The sequence below is a fragment of the Rhinichthys klamathensis genome, unplaced genomic scaffold (genome assembly GCF_029890125.1).
Source record: "Rhinichthys klamathensis goyatoka isolate OS25496 unplaced genomic scaffold, OSU_Roscu_1.1 h1tg000001l_1, whole genome shotgun sequence".
Lineage (NCBI taxonomy): Eukaryota > Metazoa > Chordata > Actinopteri > Cypriniformes > Leuciscidae > Rhinichthys > Rhinichthys klamathensis.
The window spans coordinates 1,609,169-1,628,821 of NW_026606555.1; the positions used below are offsets into that span (position 1 = coordinate 1,609,169).

At 37.9% G+C, this 19,653-nt stretch overlaps 1 protein-coding gene across 4 annotated transcripts in view; it reads left to right on the plus strand.

Annotated features, from left to right (window-relative positions):
- The window catches only part of scara5 (scavenger receptor class A, member 5 (putative)), a 249,412-nt gene that overhangs the window by 61,788 nt on the left and 167,971 nt on the right, over positions 1-19,653 (plus strand). The gene's annotated exons all lie outside the window — the stretch shown is intronic.

A 19,653-nucleotide genomic window follows, 5' to 3' on the forward strand; every position in this document is an offset into this window, starting at 1 on the left:
TAGAGGCAAAGTTGTTCACCATGAGGAGATCTATCAAATGATATGCATTTTGGGGGGGATGTGTGCAACACCACGTGATTACAGAGCCGTAAAACTCGTTAGCGCCAACTAGTGGCCGATTTCTTTCAAAACTCTTACAGACCTCTTAGGCCATGAGTCGAACATGCCCATCGAGTTTCGTTCCGATTGGCCTCCGTTAACCTCGTCTCAAATTCATTGGTCAATGGCGGCCATGTTTTTTGAGATACGCCAATGTCCTCATACACATACATGGGGCCTTGGACCAAGACACTGCATACCAATTTTCAAGTCAATCGGACTAACGGTCAGCCCTTTATATGTTTTTTTAATGTTATAGCGCCACCTAGTGTTAGATCGACGCAGTTTTTTTACTGTGACCTCAGATTGAACTCATAAATATGTGGACCAAGTTTGGTGAAGATATTTCATTTACTTCTTGATTTATAGCCATTTTAGTAAAATAGGCTCCTCCCACAACGTTCATTTTGCGCCCCCTAGCGACCGTGAATCGAAATTTCAACTTTTTTTCGATAATTATTAATATTCAGACTCCAGAGAACATTTCTGCACTGGTTTGCTTCCGATCGGGCAAAAAACCAGGGACTAGTTCGCAAAAGTAGGTTTTGGACAAAACCGGAAATGACGGACAAATTTGCATACCTACAAAAAAATACTTGGGGCATTTTTTGTTTGGCTTGAGCCAAGGATTCCAAAAATATAAGACACTTGAGTCTGGGACAAAGGGTTACTGAGATTTAAGCAAAATAGTGAATTTTTTTAGTTTTTTGCGCTATAGCGCCACCTATGGGCCAATTTGGCTCATACTTTGATAACCTCTCCTCGATTTTTGTACTACCTACTGGCCAAGTTTCAAGTCTCTAGCACTTACGGTTTGGGCTGCACGATGCGTTTTAGCGGAGAAGAAAAATAATAATAACAAGCAGCATTTTAGCGGTGTTCAAGCAGTTAAGCCTTTTAGCACATAAGCATTAAAGACATTTAGCTAGCATGTAACCACTGACATAATAGATGGAAAACCGTTTACCATGATTTACCATGATACTAGCATGATTTACCATAGTTTTACCATGATTAACCATGTTCTAGTATGATTTACCATGAATCTAGCATGATTCACAATGTTCTAGTATGCTTTACATGATTTACCCTGTTGTAGCATAATTTACCATCGTTTACCATGATTTACCACGCTCTGGTATGATTTACCATGAATCTAGCATGATTTACCATAGTTTTACCATGATTTACCATGTTCTAGTATGATTTACCATGAATCTAGCATGATTCACAATGTTCTAGTATGCTTTACATGATTTACCCTGTTGTAGCATAATTTACCATCGTTTACCATGATTTACCACGCTCTGGTATGATTTACCATGAATCTAGCATGATTTACCATAGTTTTACCATGATTTACCATGTTCTAGTATGATTTACCATGAATCTAGCATGATTCACAATGTTCTAGTATGCTTTACATGATTTACCCTGTTGTAGCATAATTTACCATCGTTTACCATGATTTACCACGCTCTGGTATGATTTACCATAAATCTAGCATGATTTACCATAGTTTTACCATGATTTACCATGTTCTAGTATGATTTACCATGAATCTAGCATGATTCACCATAGTTTTACCATGATTTACCATGTTCTAGTATGATTTACCATAAATCTAGCATGATTCACCATAGTTTTACCATGATTTACCATGTTCTAGTATGATTTACCATGAATCTAGCATGATTCACAATGTTCTAGTATGCTTCACATGATTTACCCTGTTGTAGCATAATTTACCATCGTTTACCATGATTTACCACGCTCTGGTATGATTTACCATGAATCTCGCATGATTTACCATAGTTTTACCATGATATTCCATGTTGAAGTATGCTTTACATGATTTACCCTGTTCTAGCATGATTTACCATTGTTTACCATGATTTACTGCATTCTAGTATGATTTACCATGCATCTAGCATGTGTCAGTACAAATAAAGTGTTACACTCTGACAAAATATGATTGTGTTATAATAGTAATTGTTATATAATGGATTTTATAGTAAGCATGGATAATGCAGTTAACATGGAAAAACTGGTTTGCTTTAGTTCAGAATTTTGTTGAAACTCAAGGCTGTTAAAATGAAAGTGAGCCAATAAGTGGTCTTCTACTGCCCTCTGCTGGCCACTCTACTTATTAATAAAGTCTTTTTGCATTCATATCTAGACACACACACAGACACACACACACAAGTCATTATGAAAATATATGAAATGCTTATAGACCATTAAAATATATGTCTTTGCAAGCTATTAATCAGATTATTCAGGATTTATTCAGAAACATGGGACTACACACACACATTCTGTTGTAGATAAAGTGATCTGAACTGTGTCTCATTCAGGATTAACATTTGTCTGTGACACAATGCTTCAATAGATGCATTTTGACAAAATGTGAGTGTAAATGTTAAAATAGTGATTTTATAAAGTCTAAATAAGAATTATAGAATATTATTAGTTAGTAGCATGACAAAATGACTATTTTAAACAGCAGGGGGCAGTAGAATACCAATTATTGGCTTAATATGCCATTATGTTATAATTTTCACCTTTTTAACTGTTATAGATGCATTATTTCTTATCTTATTTAGAGTCACATGTTCTGACTTGTTTTTAAGAAGATCTGAGCATTCATTGAAGAGATATAGGCTTTCTTGGTCAAGGCTACATATTGAAGTGACTCTATTATAGCCATCCAAATGAAAAAGTTATAACTTTTCTGATAATTATTTATCTAGAGAGTCCAGAGAATTGTACTGCACTGATTTTGAACATTTTGATATAAATATTATATGATCATAGATGGAACACACCATTTACAGCCAATACAGGCAATTTACCATAGGAAATACATGGTTTTAAAGCTTTTCAACAGTTATAGCGCCACCTATTGTCCGATCTCCATAAAACTTTGCATGCATGTTCATGATGTTATGTCACATATGCTCACCAATTTTTGTGAAGTTCTGAGTTTTTATTTATGATTTATAGGCTTTTGAGAGTGTTTTGACACGCCCCTTTTTATAAATGAACATGTTATAATGAACCAAATGGCAAAGTTCAACTTTTTTTCGATAATTATTGATCTAGAGAGTCCAGAGAATTGTCCTAGACTGGTCTGGTTTTGATCGGGCAAAAAACCAGGGACTAGTTCGCAAAAGTAGGTTTTTAACATATTCATGAATATTTAATGAACGATTTGATTGACAGCAATGGTTCTAGAGGCAAAGTTGTTCAGCATGAGGAGATCTATCATTTGATATGCATTTTGGGGGGATGTGTGCAACACCACGTGATTACAGAGCCATAAAACTCGTTAGCGCCAACTAGTGGCCGATTTCTTTCAAAACTCTTACAGACCTCTTGGGCCATGAGTCGAACATGCCCATTGAGTTTCGTTCCGATCGGCCTCCGTTAACCTCGTCTCACAGGTGCTCAAAATTCATTGGCCGATGGCGGCCATGTTTTTTGAGATACGCCAATATCCTTTTACACATACATGGCACCTTGGACCAAGACACTGCATACCAATTTTCAAGTCAATCGGACTAACGGTCAGGTGGCCACACCCCCTTTTATGTTTTATTCATCTTATAGCGCCACCTAGTGTTAGATCGACGTGGTTTTTTTACTGTGACCTCAGATTGAACTCATAAATATGTGGACCAAGTTTGGTGAAGATATCTCATTTACTTCTTGAGTTATAGCCATTTTAGTAAAATAGGCTCCTCCCACAACGTTCATTTTGCGCCCCCTAGCAACCGGAAATCGAAATTTCAACTTTTTTTTGATAATTATTGATAGTCAGACTCCAGAGAACATTTCTGCACTGGTTTGGTTCCGATCGGGTGAAAAACCAGGGACTAGTTTGCAAAAGTAGTTTTTTGACAAAATTCAAAATGGCGGAAAATCTATCATGGCGGAAATGAAATCGGAGATATACGTTTTTTTCGTCAGGTGACCAGCTTTCCACTGATATAAGACACTTGAGTCTACGACTTACGGTCTAGGAGTTATGAGCAGTTTCGCGCAATTGGTTGCTGTAGCGCCACCTATGGGCCAATCGGGGTCATACTCTCTCAACCTCTCCTCGATTTCTGTGCTACCTTAATCCCAAATATCAAGTCTCTAGCTCTTACGGTTTGGTCTGCACGATGCGTTTTACGGCAGAATAATAATAATAATAATAATTAAAGCTGCAAGCAGCATTTAGCGGTGTTCAAGCAGTTAAGGCCTTTAAGGCCGTTAAGCACAAAAGCATCAAAAGACATTAAGTTTTATGTAGCAAGCATTTAACCATTGACATCATAGATGGAATAGACCATGTTTTAGCATGATTTACCATGATATACCAAATTTAGTGTGATTTTTCATGATCTACCATGTTCCAGTATGATTTACCATGAATCTAGCATGATTTAACATAGTTTACCATGATTTACCATGTTATAGGATGATTTACCATGATATACCACATTCTAGAATGATTTACCAGGATTGTAGCATGATTTACCATGATTCATCACATTGCTAGCATGATTTGCCATGATACACCATGTAATAGTATTTTTTACTATAATTTACCATGTTTCTATCGTGATTTACCATGATTTACCACATTGCTGCATTGATGTGAAGGGCCAATAAAAATGAAGTGATAAACTCTGAAAAAAAATGATTGTGTTATAATAGTTAACATGGAAAAACTGGTTTGCTTTAGTGCTTTGATTTACTGTTGAAAATCAAGTGTGTCAAAATGAGAGTGAGCCAATAAGTGGTCTTCTACTGCCCTCTGCTGGCCATTCTACTTATTCATAAAGTGTTTTCACAGGTGCTTTTGCACTCATATGTAGACATTTGCTCACACACACAAAGTCATTATGAAAATATATTTTAATGGTCTATAAGCATTTAATGTCTTTGCAAGCTATTAATCAGATTATTCAGAATTTATTCAGAAACATGGGACTACACACACACACACATTCTATTGTAGATTAAACTGTCTCATTCAGGGTTCACATTTGTCAATGTGACAATGAATTTTGACTAAATGTGATTGTAAATGTTAAAATAGTGATTATGTTAATTCTGAAAATGAATTATAGAACAATGATAGTCAAGCATTATGACAAAATTACTATTTTAAACAGCAGGGGGCAGTAAAACACCACTTATTGGCTTAATATGCCACTATATTCATATCATTTTCACCTTTTTAACTGTTATAGAGGCAAATTTTGTCCGATCTGTCTAAAATTGGTCAAGCTTGTTTAGAGTGATATGTCCTGACCTTTTTTTAAGAAGATCTGAGCATTCATTGAAGAGATATAGGTTTTTGGGGACATTTGGTCAAGGCTACATATTGAAGTGACCCTATTATAGCCATCCAAATTAAGAAGTTATACCTTTTCTGATAATTATTGATCTAGAGAGTCCAGAGAATTGTACTGCACTGGTTTTAAACATTATGATATGAAAAGTATACGATCATAGATGGAAAAGACAATTTACAGCCAATACAGGCAATTTACCATAGGAAATGTATAATTTTAAAGCTTTTTAACAGTTATAGCGCCACCTATGGTCCAATCTCCATGAAACTTTGCATGCTTCCTCACCATGGTATGACACATATGCTCAACAATTTTTGTCAAGTTCTGAGTTTTCATTTATGATTTATAGGCTTTTGAGTGTATTTTGACACGCCCCTTTTCTAAATGACCCTGTTACAGTGAACCAAAGGGCAAAGTTCAACTTTTTTTTGATAATTATTGATCTAGAGAGTCCAGAGAATTGTCCTAGACTGGTCTGGTTCCGATCGGGCGAAAAACCAGGGACTAGTTCGCAAAAGTAGGTTTTTAACATATTCATGAATATTTAATGAACAATTCGATTGACAGCAATGGTTCTAGAGGCAAAGTTGTTCAACATGAGGAGATCTATCAAATGATATGCATTTTGTGGGGTTGTGTGCAACACCACGTGATTACAGAGCCGTAAAACTCGTTAGCGCCAACTAGTGGCCGATTTCTTTCAAAACTCTTACAGACCTCTTGGGCCATGAGTCGAACATGCCCATAGAGTTTCGTTCCGATTGGCCTCCGTTAACCTCGTCTCAAATTCATTGGTCGATGGCGGCCATGTTTTTTGAGATACGCCAATGTCCTCTTACACATACATGGGGCCTTGGACCAAGACACTGCATACCAATTTTCAAGTCAATCGGACTAACGGTCAACCCTTTATATGTTTTTTTCATGTTATAGCGCCACCTAGTGATCGATCTTCGCGGTTTTTTTACTGTGACCTCAGATTGAACGCATTCACATATGTACCAAGTTTGGTGAAGCTATCTCATTTCCTTCTTGAATTATATCCATTTTAGTAAAATAGGCTCCTCCCACAATGCTCATTTTGCGCCCCCTAGCGACCGAAAATCGAAATTACAACGTTTTTTCAAGAATTATTGATAGTCAGACTCCAGAGAACATTTCTGCACTGGTTTGGTTCCGATCGGGCAAAAAACCAGGGACTAGTTTGCAAAAGTCGTTTTTTGACAAAATTCAAAATGGCGGAAAATCTATCATGACGCAAATGAAATCGGAGATATACGTTTTTTAAGTCAGGAGTCCAGCTTTCCAATGATATAAGACACTTGAGTCTACGACTTACGGTCTAGGAGTTATGAGCAGTTTTGCGCAATTGGTTGCTATAGCGCCACCTATGGGCCAATCGGGCTCATAATTTGATAAGCTCTCCTCGATTTTTGTACTACCATCTGACAAAGTTTCAAGTCTCTAGCACTTACGGTTTGGTCTGCACGATGCGTTTTACGGCAGAAGAATAATAATAATAATAATAATAATAATAAAAATCCTTACAATTACAATAGGTTTTCAGCACTTCGTGCTTGAACACCTAATAATAAAAATCAGTACAAAAACAATAGGTTTTCAGCACTTCGTGCTTGAACACCTAATTAAAGCTGCAAGCAGCATTTTAGCGGTGTTCAAGCAGTTAAGGCCTTTCAGGCCGTTAAGCACAAAAGCATGGAAAGACATTGTTTTATGTAGCAATCATGATTTACCATGATATACTACATTTCAGTGTGATTTTTCATGATTTACCATGTTCCAGTATGATTTACCATGAATCTAACATGATTTTCCATAGTTTACCTTGATATACCATGTTATATGATGATTTACCATGATATAGCACATTCTAGAATAATTTACCAGGATTCTAGCATGATTTACATTTTTTACTATGATTTACCATGTTTCTGGCGTTATTTACCATGATTTACCACGTTGATAGCAAAAAAAGATTAAAAATGTCTAATGCTGCTGCTCCATCTAGTGGACAACAGTGCTATTACAGCCTACTTATACAATAGGCCATGTTTTTCATATCATTTAATCTACACACGCTCATTCTGATGTATATAGAGACATTTGGAACTTCAGGAGCCAATGTGACTCAATTATCACTTCAATAGACGATTTTTGACTAAATGTTATTGTAAATGTTAAAATAGTGAATTTATAAAGTCTAAATATTAATTATAGTTGAGTAGTGTGACAAAATGACTTTTTTTAAACAGCAGGGGGCAGTAAAATACCACTTATTGGCTGTTAGCCTTTTTTCAAGCTGTTATAGCTGTTCTTGACCTTTTTTTAAGAAGCTATGAGCATTTATTGAAAAGATATTGGCTTTCGGTCAAGGCTACATATTGAAGTGACCCTATTATAGTCATCCAAATGAAGAAGTTATACATTTTCCTATAATTATTGTTCTAGAGAGTACAGAGCAATAGATGAATTTTGACAAAATGTGATTGTAAATGTTAAAATAATGATTTAATAAAGTCTAAATATCAATTATATATAAAAATATTAGAGAGTAGTATGATGAAATGACAGCAGGGGGCAGTAAAATACCACTTATTGGCTGTTATAGCCATCCAAGCTGTTATAGCTGTTATAGCCATCCATTTTACACTCTATTATAGCCATCCAAATTAAGTAATAATACCTTTTCTGATAATTATTGATCTAGATAGTCCAGATAATTGTACTGCACTGGTTTTAAACATTAAGATTTAAAAATTATACGATCATAGATGGAAAAGACCATTTACAGCCAATACAGGCAATTTACCATAGGAAATGTATGGTTTTAAAGCTTTTCAACAGTTATAGCGCCACCTATTGTCCGATCTCCATGAAACTTCGCATGCTTCTTCACCATGGTATGACACATATGCTCATCAATTTTTGTGAAGTTCTGAGTTTTTATTTATGATTTATAGGCTTTTGAGTGTGTTTTGACACACCCCTTTTATAAATGACCCTGTTATAGCGAAGCAAAGGGCAAAGTTCAACTTTTTTTCGATAATTATTGATCTAGAGAGTCCATAGAATTGTCCTAGACTGGTCTGGTTCCGATCGGGCGAAAAACCAGGGACTAGTTCGCAAAAGTAGGTTTTTAACATATTCGTGAATATTTAATGAACGGTTTGATTGACAGCAATGGTTCTAGAGGCAAAGTTGTTCAACATGAGGAGATCTATCAAATGATATGCATATTGTGGGGATGTGTGCAACACCACGTGATTACAGAGCCGTAAAACTCGTTAGCGCCAACTAGTGGCCGATTTCTTTCAAAACTCTTACAGACCTCTTGGGCCATGAGTCGAACATGCCCATAGAGTTTCGTTCCGATCGGCCTCCGTTAACCTCGTCTCACAGGTGCTCAAACTTCATTGGCCAATGGCGGCCATGTTTTTTGAGATACGCCAATATCCTTTTACACATACATGGCACCTTGGACCAAGACACTGCATACCAATTTTCAAGTCAATCGGACTAACGGTCAGATGGCCACACCCCCTTTTATGTTTTTTTAATGTTATAGCGCCACCATGAGGCCAATCACCGCGTTTTTTTTACTGTGACCTCGAATTGAGCTCATACACATTTGTACCAAGTTTGGTGAAAATATTTCATTTCGTTCACGAGTTATACCCATTTTAGTAAAATTAGCTCCGCCTCCTTCGAACGTTTGGGCACTCCCTAGCAACCGTGAATCGAAATTTCAACTTTTTTTCGATAATTATTGATATTCAGTGTCCAGAGAATCTTTCTGCACTGGTTTGGTTCCAATCGGGCAAAAAACCAGGGACTAGTTCGCAAAAGTAGGTTTTAGACAAAACCGGAAATAGCGGAAAAATTTGCATACCGGAAATAAAATCCTTGAGGCCTTTTTTGTTCTGCTTGAGCCAAGGATTCCAATGATATAAGACACTTGATGCTGGGACACAGGGTTATTGAGATTTAAGGAAAATAGTGCCATTTTTTTGTTTTTTGTGCTATAGCGCCACCTATGGGCCAATCGGGCTCATATTTTGATAACCTCTCCTCGATTTCTGTGCTACCTTAATCCCAAATATCAAGTCTCTAGCTCTTACGGTTTGGTCTGCACGATGCGTTTTAGGGCGGAATAATAATAATAATAATAATTAAAGCTGCAAGCAGCATTTATCGGGGTTCAAGCAGTTAAGGCCTTTAAGCACATAAGCATTTAAGACATTAAGTTTTATTTAGCATACATTTAACCACTGACATAATAGATGGAAAAGACCATTTACAGCCAATACAGGCATTTTACCATAGGAAATTCAACAGAGTCCAGAGAATTGTCCTAGACTGGTTTGGTTCCGATTGAGCGAAAAAGCTAGGACTAGTTCACAAAAGTAGGTTTATAACATTTTCGTTAACTAGATCTATCAAAGATATGCATATTGTGTGGATGTGTGCAACACCACGTGATTACAGAGCTGTAAAACTTTTTAGCGCCAAAGGCCGATTTCTTTCAAAATTCTCCGTTAACCTCGGCGTCCGTTAACCTTGTTTAATGTGCTCAAAATTCATTGGTCGATGGCGGCCATGTTTTTTTAGATATGCCATTATCCTTTTACACATACATGGTACCAAGACACTGCACACCAAATTTCAGGTCAATCGGACTAACGGTCATGTGGTCATAGCCATTTTTTTTTTTTTTCATGTTATAGCGCCACCTACTGTTTGATCGTCACAATGTTTTTACTGTGACCTCAGATTGAACTCATTCACATGTGTACCAAGTTTAGTGAAGATATCATTTACTTTGAGTTATAGCCATTTTAGAAAAATAGGCTCCTCCCAAAACGTTAATTTTGCGCCTCTTAACCCTAACCAGTGACATAATAGATGGAAACAACAATTTACAGGCAATACAGGCAATTTACCATAGGAAATATATGGTCTTAAAGCTTTTTAACAGTTATAACGCCACCTATGGTCCGATCTCCATAAAATGTTGCATGTTTGTTAACTATGTTGTCACATGCTCACCAATTTGTGAAGTTCTGAGTTTTTATTTATGATTTATAGGCTTTTGAGTTATTGCCACGCCCCTTTTCTAAATCATCCTGTTATAACAATATGAAAAACACAAAAGTTCAACTTTTTTGATAATTATTGACCTAGAGAGTCCAGAGAATTGTCCTAGACTGGTCTGGTCCCGTTTGGGCAAAAAAACAGGGACTAGTTCGCAAAATATTTGAAATTGACCTTTACTCTTATTTTGTATATAAGGTGCGGTGTGGCTTGGACATGGTGTCCGTCGAATATAAACTAGGCGCCTATCTTTAGGTAAGCGGCGTGGAGAGACGCTTCTGAAATGCTGCGTCGTGGCTGGTGTAAACACAAGCATTCACTAGATTGGGCGCAATCAGCTCTGGTAGCCGAGCATCACAGCTGTAACGCACTGAAGAGTGTAAATAAGGGGTTACAGTCAATACCCTACGAATGGAATGTTATTACGCATCATGGAACCAGGGTGGGAAATTAGCACCCGCCACCAGCCAATGGCGGGTACTTTTTCAAAGTGGCGGGTGACTTTGCCTTGTATACCAGCCACAGTGGCGGGTAGATTGTAAAACATTTTTATTGGTTACTAAAAACATTCCTTGTAACGGATTGGACAGCTTTTGTCAAAGAATGCTGTTGCTAAGTAACAATAATGCACTTTTGTCGAGTAACTAATTTGATTGGTTTTCAGTGCTGTGCGACACGGACACAGCGCTGAACGGACCGTGACACATATAGCTGAGGTACAGACGAAAGGAAAATTAAAAAAATGTGGCGACATAAACCCGGTGTTAAGAGGCCCGCCGCGGAGTCAGCAGTAGCTATGAATGTACAAACTGTTGAGGGCGAAGTAAATAAAAAGAGAAGGTACTTTTCGAACAAGTGGCGCATTGATGATAAAGGGAAACCGAGGGAATGGTTAGCCTACCTTCCTGTCGAACAGTCCATGCACTGTACTTACTGTCGAACCTATGCGTCGTCCGAAAATGCAAACAATTCGTTCGTTAGAGGAACAACTAACCTTGAGTCAATAAAAGAGCACGAGTCATAGTATGTATTAATTTTGTATTAATAATTTTAAAAAAATGATTGAAGGAATTCAAAATATGCTAGTGCACTTTCTTTTATAAATTTGAATTGTGGAAAAAGTGGCTGGTAAAAAATAAGTGGCTGGTAAAATTGGGCATCCACCAGCCACTGTGGCTGGTGGGCAAAAAAGTTAATTTTCCACCCTGCATGGAACATTGCACTCCCCAACTCGCGAAAGGTCGGATTTGCTCCATGTTTTGATAATGTTTGTTTAGAAAACCATGAATCCATGTAAGACACAATGTCATTAGACACAATCCATGTCATTACAATCAATGAATCCATGTTATTCAACACAATGTTAACATGTAAAGGTTTTTTTTGTTTTGTTTTTTGCAGTGATGACAGTGACGAGCTCAGACCTGTGATAGGTGTCATGTGACAGTGGTATTGCTATCAAATAGAAAATTATATTTATTTCCTTATTAAAAGGAAATAGTTCTCTTTGTAGTTTGTTTCAGAAAGATGAGTGACAAATATAAACAATTTATAACAGTCAAAAAATCAAAACAGACATCACTGACTAGTAGGGCTGTCAACTTTAGTCGTTTAGTCGACTAATCAGTTGATGCCGTCTTGGTCGACTGACATTCTCATTGGTCGACAAGTTGCATAATTTTTACCAACAGAAATAAATTAATTGATTTACTCCTTGATATTTATTCCTTTATAAGCAGTTATATATTACTGTATTCTAAATATAATTAGCCTATGTTTTATCCCCAAATTTAAATGTTTTAATTTAGGCTATTCTGCGCCAGTATAGCGCACCATGTAGAACACTCGGGAACCGCACCTGTGGCTGGCTGCATTGCAGCTTCGTGATCAGTAAAGAATATAGGTAGTTCTGCTGTATTCATTCAGTTAGAATGCTATTTGTTTTGGCTTTAGTCGACAAAATCTCCAAGAAATCTAAATCTTTTGTCTGGCTGAATTTTACAAAAAAAAAGACAAGACTGTGGAGTGCAAGCTATGCTGCTGCGCCATTCACATATAGGCGTAGAAAACGCTAGTCGTGCCGCGTTCTCCTTTTTCCAAAGCACTAGGGCGGTTGCGCTCCGGAGGCGTCTGTTGTTTCCAAGCTTGTTGTTGTTAAGGTTCTTGTCACATGACCTACGGTGCGCTTGCAGCATTCTGAAAAGTTGAGATGTTTAATCTAGATGCGGCGTGGACGCGCTTGGAAAAGATGACCGTGTCGCTTCCATTATGAGCGCGCATGCCGCGCGCCTACATTTGAAATAACGAATTTGAGCGCGCAAAAGACGCCTGCTCTGCATCCCTGCAACCTCCACTCCTGCAGAGCACATATTTTCCAAAGCAGGATTTATTGTTAAGTCGAGGAGCTGTCTTTTACCCAAGAATGTGGACATGTTAGTATTTTTTGCCCACAACATAAAAAAGGTTTGAAAATAGCCTAAATAATGTAACAAAATGAAAATAAACCTATATGTAGGGCCCTATGAAATCCGTTTTATTTTTTCCCAAATTCCGTTTTATTTTTTCCCAAATTCCGTTTTTTCCATTTTAATTTTTGGGAATTCATTTTTTTTTACCCTTTACTGTTATTTTAGTCATAAAAAGAGTGTGCTTTTAAAGTTAATGGTTAAAATGTATACAAATAAAATAGGAATGACCTTAAATTATAGACATTTACTCAGTAGCCTTTTCAGGACAAATACTGCATGATGCAACATGACACTAAACTCTTCAAGTAACAACAAAATATGGTTATGAGCTTTAAACTGTCCAGTAAAATAAATTATATTAGTTTAAAGTTTAAATAAAAGTCATACTCTGTCTCTCTCTCGCCCAGTGTCGCTCGCGGAGTTTGCTTCGCTTTTGTCCAGTCAGGCGCAGACGCGGTGTGTTTGTGTGTGTGTGTGTATGTGAGAGAGACGCGTGAGTGAGAGAGATGGAGGGAGAGCGGGGAAAGGAAATACAACGGAAAGAATACGATGCGTGATTTAAATAGCGTATAAAAAATAAACGAAACGCAATATGTGGCGGCCGGAGTTGATTTTGTGGCCGCGAATTAGTCTATGTGTGGGAAACACTGCATAAAAGTCACGTGCGAACTGCTCGGCTCGGTACTGAGGGCTTATAGCGTCGAGTTTCTTAACTTTTTCGCAGAGGAAAGCAGAGCCGTGGGAGCTGCTTTTCATTGTTTTGATGCCGTCATTGGAGCTGAAATGACGGGAGGTCCCCCGGTCTGCATTTTCACCAGACATACGGTCTTCTCCCACACAAAAACAGAATTTCAATCCAAATATGTAAAATTCCACGAAATTCCGCGTTAACACTAGATTCCGCGTTAATTTGCCAATTCCGTAATTCCGTCCGCGATTCCGTGATCGCGGAAATCATAGGGCCCTATATATGCCTTCCTACTATACAGCCTATAATTATTAGGATTGTTTTTTAGGCTATTTGGGTTTGTGTGTTTTAAAATGCCTAGATCGACTGAACAAAAGTTAACCCAAAGCTTTGAAAGTAAAGAAGAATATACACCAGTATAAACGAGAGCTTTTGTTATGATTTTACATTATTTGGCAGTTTTAGCAGTTATATTTTTTGTAGCGTGTGGTGTGATCAGGTGCGCGATTGTGACGGTCACTATAGATCTAGGACAGAACTTCTCACTTTTCAGTAAAAAAAAAATCACTTAATTTTCAACTAATTTTATTATTATAGTTTTGTAGTATTGATTTTTTGTTGTTTTATAAATGCTCTATGACAATTGTTTAATAAATGTTCAATAAAAATGCAAAACATCGCATCTTTTTTTATTTTTATTTTGTTGACTGATCGTTGTGCAGGACAGGACTTTGGTCGACTAAGGATTTCTCTGGTTGACTAACGTTACAGCATTAACGACTAGTCATTTCTTTTGGGATGAATGAATGATGAAATGTACAAAAAGAAATGTAATCAGATATTGGATTCGACTTAAAACACAATGATTCAGAATTCCTTCCAATAAACACATTTACTGTCAATAGTAAACAGTATGTTCAACATTATGAATTGGAAATGCTGGAAAGATGAAAAGATTCAGTTGAACAAAGTTCATGAATAAAACGACTCAGTTGAACAAAGTTCGTGAATCAAAGGATTCAGTTTAAAGAGTTGTTCAAAGTTCTCCGACTTTGTTCAAAGTCTGTTCATTTCAGAAGCAAAAATAAACCAATCAATCACTAAATCCCATGAATCAAAGTCCTTTAAAACCGAAAAAGGTTTAAAAGGAGTCCGAAAAACAAAAGAAACTTGGAGACATCTTACCAGTTGATAGTTTCAAAACAGGATACTGCGGATCACATTCACATAGGGAAAAACTGAGAACAAGGAAACACAGCCTTGCAAAACACAAGACAAACGTCCAATAATTAAGTATGCGCATCTCAAATGACACATTAATCTAACTTCTCGACATTTATAGAACTATCAACACTCATAAATCACTCATTGTCTCAACTCATGATACAATAAGCATCGTTACACGTGGTAGCTTTAGCTTTAGCTAACTAGCTCAGCTCGCGCTGTGAGTGCGGTCTACTCATATCAAATCATTTCTGAAATTGACATATCTATATCTTTCAAATGTCTTTTTATATTCAGATTTAATATTTAAAAAAATCACTCACCAAAACCAAATTCAATACAGATTTCCACTCCACTTTTCTCTCTATGACAACACAACAGGCTGACGCATCCAAAGTTTCCAAGTGCACTCAATCACAGTTCCCGTTCGATTATGATTTTGTGAAAGAAGTGTGTGCAGAAATGCTCCGTGTGCTGCTGCCTGTACTGTTCTCATCTGATTCCCTCTGTTGAATGCTGACTGACGGCGGCGCCTGCGCGAACTGTGGGCGGGCCTAATGAATATGCCGCTGCTGTTGTTTCTCAGGGCTGTCAGTCACTGCAGCACAATCAGTGATTGTTAAGTGTACAACTATGGAAGGATTTACCATTGATATTACACATTTTGACAAGAGACACTCTACACAAGAAAAATGAGTTTTAAAAAATATTTTAAGGAACATTTATTAGCACTATATATAGTAAATTGTTGATTTTGATATTTGGAAAAAATGTTAGGTTCATTGACTTAACTTTTTATTTTTTTGATTAAATGTAGTATTTGTATTTAATTGTTGGGACCCCAGGAAGAGAAGCCTCTAGCTGCCTCTGTACTGGTTAATGGGGATCCAAATAAATAAACTTAGATCATAGGAAAGACCATTTACAGCCAATACAGGCAATTTACTAAGGAACAATATTTTTTTAAAGTGTTTTTTGACAGTTATAGCAGCTTGACCTGCCTGATGTCCACCACTTTTATTAGTAGTCCTCAAAGAGTGCCCATATACATGTCTCAAATTTGTTGTAAATAACTCATTTTGTTTTGAAGTTGAGACACTTATATTTATGAGAGCATAAAAATGATGCATGGGTGATACTGATTGGATTTTTTTTTTCAGTTCCTATCATAATTTTGACATTTGGGCATTATTGTTTAGCTATTTACTAGGGCTGTGTATAGGCAAGAATCTGGCGATACGATACGTATCACAATACATGGGTCACGATTCAATATATTGCAATATATTTCGATACCGTGCATAAGGCGATATATTGGGATTTTTTTAAAAGTAGGACTATAATTTTAGAAAAAGTATTATTTAAAAAAGACATTATAAAATTCAAACAAGTTTACTTTAGGTAAACAATTCAGTACACAGAAAATCAAACTGCCAGTTTGGGATTGTGGTTCACAGGATCTTAGTGAGCAATTTTTTATATGCTCAAGTAGGCCATAATAAAAGAAAATACATAGCCCCTGTCACAATACATAACACATTATGTGCAATCTGAAAAAAGAAAAGACATTTGTCTATGTCAATAAAATAAAATGCTTGCATTCCTAGTACACCGGGTACATCCAACACGTTTTGGTGTTGCAAAAAAACGAACATGATTCCTAAAGTAAACATTGAGGAACAAATGTAAATTGTCAGTTAAAGAAAATACATAGCCCCTGAATGTGACATCTAGGCTAATGCATAACACATAAAGTGCAATCTGAGGTGCAATCTGTCATTAAAAAAAAATGCTTGCACTATTATTCATACACAGGGTACATCCAACACATAGCCTACCGTAAAACTTCAAAGAATAGCTGAGTCCCAAATTGACGCCTGTCTCTTTTACACGCCTGCTGTGGCTACAGGTTTGGGTACAGGCTCAAATAGAGGCCGCGTCTGTTTTTTAGATTTGTGTTGTATTTAATCTTATAAAACCCGTCAGATAGTTCGCTTTTTGGTGGCCGCCAAAGCAAATTTTTGTCCCGCCAAAGCATTTTTTGATCGGTGAGTGATGAAGAATAGAATGACTGCTGCGCTTGACAGGGCGCATGAGAAGAGAGAGAGAGAGCACCCGGCCGCGCGTGCGCACTCTCACGTCTTCAAACAACACGAGCGCTGTCTTGCTCTCTCTCCCTCGCGCATATTATTTATATATTTAAACACAACATTAACGTGAACGACGGTTTTACCAAGAATATTTTTGCACGTAAAAAAAAAAAAAAATTGATATTGCGTTTTTGAAAATCGATACAGTATTGCCAAATAAAATATCGCGATACTCGAGTGTATCAATTTTTTCTTACACCCCTACTATTTACTTATGTTTTCAAATTGCCTGTGTTTTTTTTTTTTTTTTGTCTCGATCGGACTAATGGTCTTCGAAGATAACAGTAATTTTTTTAAGCTCTAAATGACACGTTACAAAACCAAAAGGCAAAACCTAGCATGTTTGGTATTGTTGGACTCGGCAAGGATTCAGGAGTATAGGGAGGTCACTCCCGTGAAAAAACGCTGGCTTGAAAAGTCTCAGGCTCCTTCAGGGCATTATGCCGATGACGTATACTGAGTTTTTGAGATACAGCAATGTTCTTATAGATTATCAAGGTACCCTGGACAAAGACACTGCATGCCATCTTTCATTAGACTAACGTTTGGATGCGGTTATAACCATTGTCATGATTTTTTTCCATGTTATAGCGCCACCAAGTGGCCAATCGTCGCAATTTTTTTCATGTGACCTCAGATTGTGCTCATGAACATGTGTCCCAAATTTAGCGAAAATATCTCTTTCTGTTCACAAGTTATAACGATTTTAGTAAAAGTGGCTCTGGTGCCATCAAACGTTTTGGTTCCCCTTAGCGACCGACAATTGAAATTACATTTTTTTTTGATGATTATTAACAATCAGACTCCAGAGAATATTTCTGCAGTGGTTTGGTTGCGATCAGGCCAAAAACCTAGGAGTAGTTCGCAAAAGTATGTTTTACACAAAAACGCAATTTACTCGTAATTGGAGCCCAAAGGGCGGGCCAAAACCTTGTCGGCAGGTATCTTGTCCGGCTTGAGCCAAGGATTCCAACGATGTAAGACACTTGAGCCTACGCCTAACGGTTGAGGAGTTATGAGCCGTTTCGTACTTTTGGCCGCTGTAGCGCCACCTATGGGCCAATCGGGGCGGGCCTTGGTGACGTTGTAGGCGGTGTGAGTACTACCAGCCCCCAAAGTTTCAAAGCTCTACGACTTACGGTTCGTTCTGCCCGATCAGTTTTATGTCTGAATGTTGCATCATGGGAAAATTAACAATAACAATAGGGTTTCAGCACTTCGTGCTTGAACCCCTAATAATGGCCTAAAAAAGGGCCACAAAAAGGCCTCTAAAAAAAACCCCATAGGGTCTAGGCACTTGCCGCTTGCGCTGCTGCGTTCCAAAAACTTTATCAAGCCTTTTAACATGTGCCTCGGAGAGGAAAAAGTAAGTTTTCTGCCCTTTTAGCTCGTTTATCATGGAAATGTGGTGATTTGTTTTTTTACCTTTTAAACTGTGACACCTCCACTGATGGCCCGATCTCCATAAAAGTTTGCACGCTTCTTTAGAATAATATGGCGCACGTGCTCAGCTAATTTGGTGAAGTTCTGAGCAGAGCAGACCATTTTTCAGTCATTTAAATGTCATTTTGCGTAGGATATTATGGAGCATTTTTTCACCTTTATAGCAGTTAAAGCGCCACCGATGGCCCGACGTCCATAAAAGTTTCCAAGCCTCTTTAGGATCAGGTGACGCATGCGCACGCCCGGTTTTGTGAGGTTGTATGCAAATCAGGCAGGAAGAGGGCCGCTTTTAGCCATTTCATGGGATTTGCCATTGAAAAAACATCATTTTGACACCTTTTTAACAGTTATAGCGCCACCAAGTGGCCAGTCGCCGCGTCCTTTTTCAGGCGACCACAGAATGAGCTCTTACACAGGTGCGCTGAGTTTGGTGAAAATATCTCGTTCCGTTCACGAGTTATAGCCAATTTAGTAAAAGGGGCTCCTCCCACTCGGAACGTTTTGGCGTCCCTTAGGGACCGTGAACCGAAATTTCCACTTTTTTTTGATAATTATTGACATTCAGACTCCATAGAATCTCGCTGCACTGGTTTGGTTCCGGCCGGGCCAAAAACCTAGGACTAGTTCGCAAAAGTAGGTTTTTGGAAAAACCCAAAATACCCGAAAATGTACCCAGGGTGACGAGCCAATCCGAGGCAGGTATCTTGTCCGGCTTGAGCCAAGGATTCCAACGATGTAAGACACTTGAGCCTACGCCTAACGGTTGAGGAGTTATGAGCCGTTTCGTACTTTTGGCCGCTGTAGCGCCACCTATGGGCCAATCGGGGCGGGCCTTGGTGACGTTGTAGGCGGTGTGAGTACTACCAGCCCCCAAAGTTTCAAAGCTCTACGACTTACGGTTCGTTCTGCCCGGTCAGTTTTATGTCTGAATGTTGCATCATGGGAAAATTAACAATAACAATAGGGTTTCAGCACTTCGTGCTTGAACCCCTAATAATGGCCTAAAAAAGGGCCACAAAAAGGCCTCTAAAAAAAAACCCATAGGGTCTAGGCACTTGCCGCTTGCGCTGCTGCGTTCCAAAAACTTTATCAAGCCTTTTAACATGTGCCTCGGAGAG